Below are 5,246 nucleotides of genomic sequence, written 5' to 3'. Positions count from 1 at the left end.
TACGGACACAGTAAGAATCTCATTAAATCTTTTCATATACGTCACTAATATGATGACGAGACAATTGGCTACCATTTTTATTTTATTTAAACTTTATATAAATCAATGAAATTATATATAATATATTTCTATTATATATATTTCATATATACATACATTTAAGTCTTTTTAAATACGTCACTAATATGATGACGAGACATTTGGCTACCATTTCAAATGAAATTTTTCATAAATCATATATGTATAAAAATACAGATATCATATGTTATACATTATATATAATATTTTATGCCCATAGACATATATATTATACATAGCATATACATACCATCCCTGTAAATATATATATATATTTATATATCTTTACATATTAATATGTGTGTGTTTATTGATCGATTTTTTTAATTGTCGAATCATCAAGCAAAGGATAAGCTTCAGTGGATCGCAGTATGGCAGCTGCTCAACCACTTACAACACCTTGCCTGTTATAAAAGTCGTTTACAATTGATTCTAGGCTTTGTCATTGTATTAAATAATGTTTTAATATATAACTAGCGCGGCATCAGGTGATCGAAGATCCTCCCAATTTACTATGTTATACGTAACATTGGCATCACATCCATTGTCGTCTATTAAATGAATAACAAACTTTTAATGGTTTAGAAGCCATACAATGCAAATTGCCCCTTATTTATCATTGCAGTCCAGCACGGATACGACCTTAGAGGCGTTCAGGCATAATCCAACGGACGTAGCGTCATACCACTGTTCGCTCGAACAAGTATTGTGCCATTGGTCCGTACCTGCGGTTCCTCTCGTACTACGCAGGAATGCTGTCGCAACAACGTTTTGTCATTAGTAGGGTAAAACTAACCTGTCTCACGACGGTCTAAACCCAGCTCACGTTCCCTTGCATGGGTGAACAATCCAACGCTTGGTGAATTTTGCTTCACAATGATAGGAAGAGCCGACATCGAAGGATCAAAAAGCGACGTCGCTATGAACGCTTGGCCGCCACAAGCCAGTTATCCCTATGGTAACTTTTCTGACACCTCTTGTTAAAACTCTTTAAACCAAAAGGATCGATAGGCCGAGCTTTTGCTGTCCCTGTGTTTACTGAACACCGAGATCAAGTCAGCATTTGCCCTTTTGCTCTATGTGTGGTTTCTGTCCGCACTGAGCTGGCCTTGGGACACCTCCGTTATTATTTGAGAGATGTACCGCCCCAGTCAAACTCCTACCTGGCAATGTCCTTGAATTGGATCATACCTGAGTAATTGGAGTTATACCAAATTATTAAATCAAAAGTACATAAATGCACTCTCTCATTAAAGAATTTGTTTGCGATTATATAACAAACTCGTGATACTTTGATCAAGAAGCTTGCATCAAAACCCAATACCATAAGATATAATAAATATATCCGTATAATGGCTAGGAAATGATACACGTTCCATTTAATCAAGTAAGGAAACAATAAGAGTAGTGGTATTTCATTGTCGATACTAAACCGAAATCTAATATCTCCCACTTATTCTACACCTCTTATGTCTCCTTACACTGCCAGATTAGAGTCAAGCTCAAAGGGTCTTCTTTCCCTCGCTAATTATTCCAAGCCCGTTCCCTTGGCTGTGGTTTCGCTAGATAGTAGATAGGGACAGTAGGAATCTCGTTAATCCATTCATGCGCGTCACTAATTAGATGACGAGGCATTTGGCTACCTTAAGAGAGTCATAGTTACTCCCGCCGTTGACCCGCGCTTACTTGAATTTCTTCACTTTGACATTCAGAGCACTGGGCAGAAATCACATTGTGTCAACACCCGCTAGGGCCATCACAATGCTTTGTTTTAATTAGACAGTCGGATTCCCCAAGTCCGTGCCAGTTCTGAATTGATTGTTAATTGATAATCGTTATAATTTAAAAGAACTAATTGGTTACCCAATTAGTATTCTTAAAAATTTTAGCAAGAAAGTTCCACAATTGGCTACGTAACTAAACTATCCGGGGAACAAGAAACTACCATAAATGATAGAAACTCTATTTACCCAGAACGAGCACATAAACCATGTTATTGTTTCCCAATCAAGCCCGACTATCTCAATCTTCAGAGCCAATCCTTATCCCGAAGTTACGGATCTAATTTGCCGACTTCCCTTACCTACATTATTCTATCGACTAGAGACTCTTCACCTTGGAGACCAGCTGCGGATATTGGTACGGCCTGTTGAGAAGTTTGCGTGTCCCCACCATAAATTTTCAAGGTCCGAGGAGAAAATATCGACACAACAGTATATGTCATGCTCTTCTAGCCCATCTACCATATCTCTCTGCGAAAGACTTCCATGGTAGTACGGCTATAAAACAGAAAAGAAAACTCTTCCGATACCTCTCGACGGCTTCTTTATGGTCGTTCCTGTTGCCAGGATGAGCACGAGGCCCATATTTAATAACAAACGGATACTCAACAGGTTACGGAATTGGAACCGTATTCCCTTTCGTTCAAAATTATTCAAGTGTATTAATTTTCCAAAATTTTAAATATTGACAACTTTTTACTTGAAAATTTTCGGCTTTCGCCTTGAACTTAGGACCGACTAACTCGTGATCAACCACTGTTCACACGAAACCCTTCTCCACTTCAGTCCTCCAAGGTCTCATTCGATTATTTGCTACTACCACCAAGATCTGTACCAATGACGGCTCCATGCAGGCTTACGCCAAACACTTCTATGCACACCATTGTACCTTCCTACTCACTAAAGTTTCAAAATTTATATTACAAGTAATATAAATCATCTACTTTAGCGGTAATGTATAGGTATACAACTTAAGCGCCATCCATTTTAAGGGCTAGTTGCTTCGGCAGGTGAGTTGTTACACACTCCTTAGCGGATTTCGACTTCCATGATCACCGTCCTGCTGTTTTAAGCAACCAACGCCTTTCATGGTTTCTGAATGAGTTGTTAATTTGGGCACCGTAACATTACGTTTGGTTCATCCCACAGCGCCAGTTCTGCTTACCAAAAGTGGCCCACTGGGCACATTATATCATAACCTTAAACTTCATATCAAGAAAGTTAAGGTTCTTACCCATTTAAAGTTTGAGAATAGGTTAAGATCGTTTCGACCCTAAGGCCTCTAATCATTCGCTTTACCAGATAAGATTATTTTATACAACAGTTAAATGCACCAGCTATCCTGAGGGAAACTTCGGAAGGAACCAGCTACTAGATGGTTCGATTGGTCTTTCGCCCCTATACTCAATTCTGACAATCGATTTGCACGTCAGAACTGTTTCGGTCTTCCATCAGGGTTTCCCCTGACTTCAACCTGATCAAGTATAGTTCACCATCTTTCGGGTCACAGCATATATGCTCAAGGTACGTTCCAGTTAGAGGCATAAATAATATAAATATTATCATACATAACTATATAGAACGCCCCGGGATTGTGTTAATTAACTATAAATAGTTAAAAAACTAATCCCATTAATAGTCAAGTTAATTACGCTATTAGGTTTTTATCCCAATAACTTGCACATATGTTAGACTCCTTGGTCCGTGTTTCAAGACGGGTCCCGAAGGTATCCTGAATCTTTCGCATTGTTAATCATACAAGTGCATATAATAAACACAAAAATCAATGATAATCATGCCATTATATAATTCCGAAAAATTAACGCACTGTATTCATATAAATCTATCAGCACTTTATCAAATTTATGACATTTATTTTATGTTAAAATGCAAGCATTTTAATTTAAATAAGCAATTGACTAAAATTTTTTGATAAATTAATTGATACTAATAGATTACAATGTCCTTATATGGAAAAAATGCACACTATTATTATAATATTGTTTAAATATTACAATTTTAATGATGAATTTTCCATAATGGATATTCAGGTTCATCGGGCTTAACCTCTAAGCAGTTTCACGTACTATTTAACTCTCTATTCAGAGTTCTTTTCAACTTTCCCTCACGGTACTTGTTTACTATCGGTCTCATGGTTATATTTAGTTTTAGATGGAGTTTACCACCCACTTAGTGCTGCACTATCAAGCAACACGACTCTTTGGAAACACCATCTAATAATCATTAACGTTATACGGGCCTGGCACCCTCTATGGGTAAATGGCCTCATTTAAGAAGGACTTAAATCGTTAATTTCTCATACTAGAATATTGATGTTCCATACACTGCATCTCACATTTGCCATATAGACAAAGTGACTTAGTGCTGAACTGATTTCTTTTCGCTCGCCGCTACTAAGAAAATCCTTGTTAGTTTCTTTTCCTCCCCTAATTAATATGCTTAAATTCAGGGGGTAGTCCCATATGAGTTGAGGTTGTATAATTATACTTATATATTAGTTATTATAAAACATGATGATTATAATAACAATTTGAAATATACTATAATTTTGAAGTTCCATAATATTGACAAATGTTTTATTCTTTATCTCATCATAAATAAGAGGCAATTCTAGTTAAAAAAAAATTCTTTATGCTAGACATTCCTCAGTATTATTTGAATAAAATAAAGAATATATAATTCTTCAAATTTTTCATACAAATATATACAACAAGAGAAGTATAGATATTTCGTTATTTATTTTAATATTATGAATATATTATGAGTAAATGTTTTGCAACATTACAATATATATTATCCAATAATATACCATATGCTTAAAATTTCGAAAATTTTAAACAACTTATTTAGCATAGTCTTACAACCCTCAACCATATGTAGTCCAAGCAGCACTCTAAAATTAATTAAAGTACATAACAGCATGGACTGCGATATGCGTTCAAAATGTCGATGTTCATGTGTCCTGCAGTTCACACGATGACGCACAGTTTGCTGCGTTCTTCATCGACCCATGAGCCGAGTGATCCACCGCTTAGAGTAATACAAATTTTTGGTTTATTTCATTACGTCATATATTCTTTTATTGAAAGAAATTAAAATATAACCATTTTACTGGCATATATCAATTCCTTCAATAAATTTTTTTATACCTAAAAAAAATGTTGAAATGTCTTATTTTACATAATCAATGAAAATACGGTATATGACAACTATATAAAATATATTTAATTGTATTATAATCGATATGTAAAGCATTAACCTGAACAAACAGGTACAACATTATATTTTAGGTTGTTGCGTTTATACAATGTATGCGCATGTTAATAATGAACAATACATTTGTGCAACGGTATATTATGGCACATA

At 35.4% G+C, this 5,246-nt stretch overlaps 2 non-coding genes across 2 annotated transcripts; both read right to left on the bottom strand.

The window, feature by feature from the left end:
* Positions 1-408: 408 nt before the first annotated feature.
* LOC117789397 lies at positions 409-4,356 on the bottom strand. The gene has a single exon (XR_004617903.1). It is a non-coding gene; the product is annotated as a large subunit ribosomal RNA (ribosomal RNA).
* A 384-nt stretch (positions 4,357-4,740) lies between these two features.
* Positions 4,741-4,919, bottom strand: LOC117789365. The gene has a single exon (XR_004617874.1). It is a non-coding gene; the product is annotated as a 5.8S ribosomal RNA (ribosomal RNA).
* Between the last annotated feature and the right edge of the window lie 327 nt (positions 4,920-5,246).

Source organism: Drosophila innubila (genome assembly GCF_004354385.1).
Source record: "Drosophila innubila isolate TH190305 chromosome 3L unlocalized genomic scaffold, UK_Dinn_1.0 7_D_3L, whole genome shotgun sequence".
Taxonomy (NCBI): Eukaryota; Metazoa; Arthropoda; class Insecta; order Diptera; family Drosophilidae; genus Drosophila; species Drosophila innubila.
This window is presented reverse-complemented; position numbering and strand designations above follow the sequence as displayed.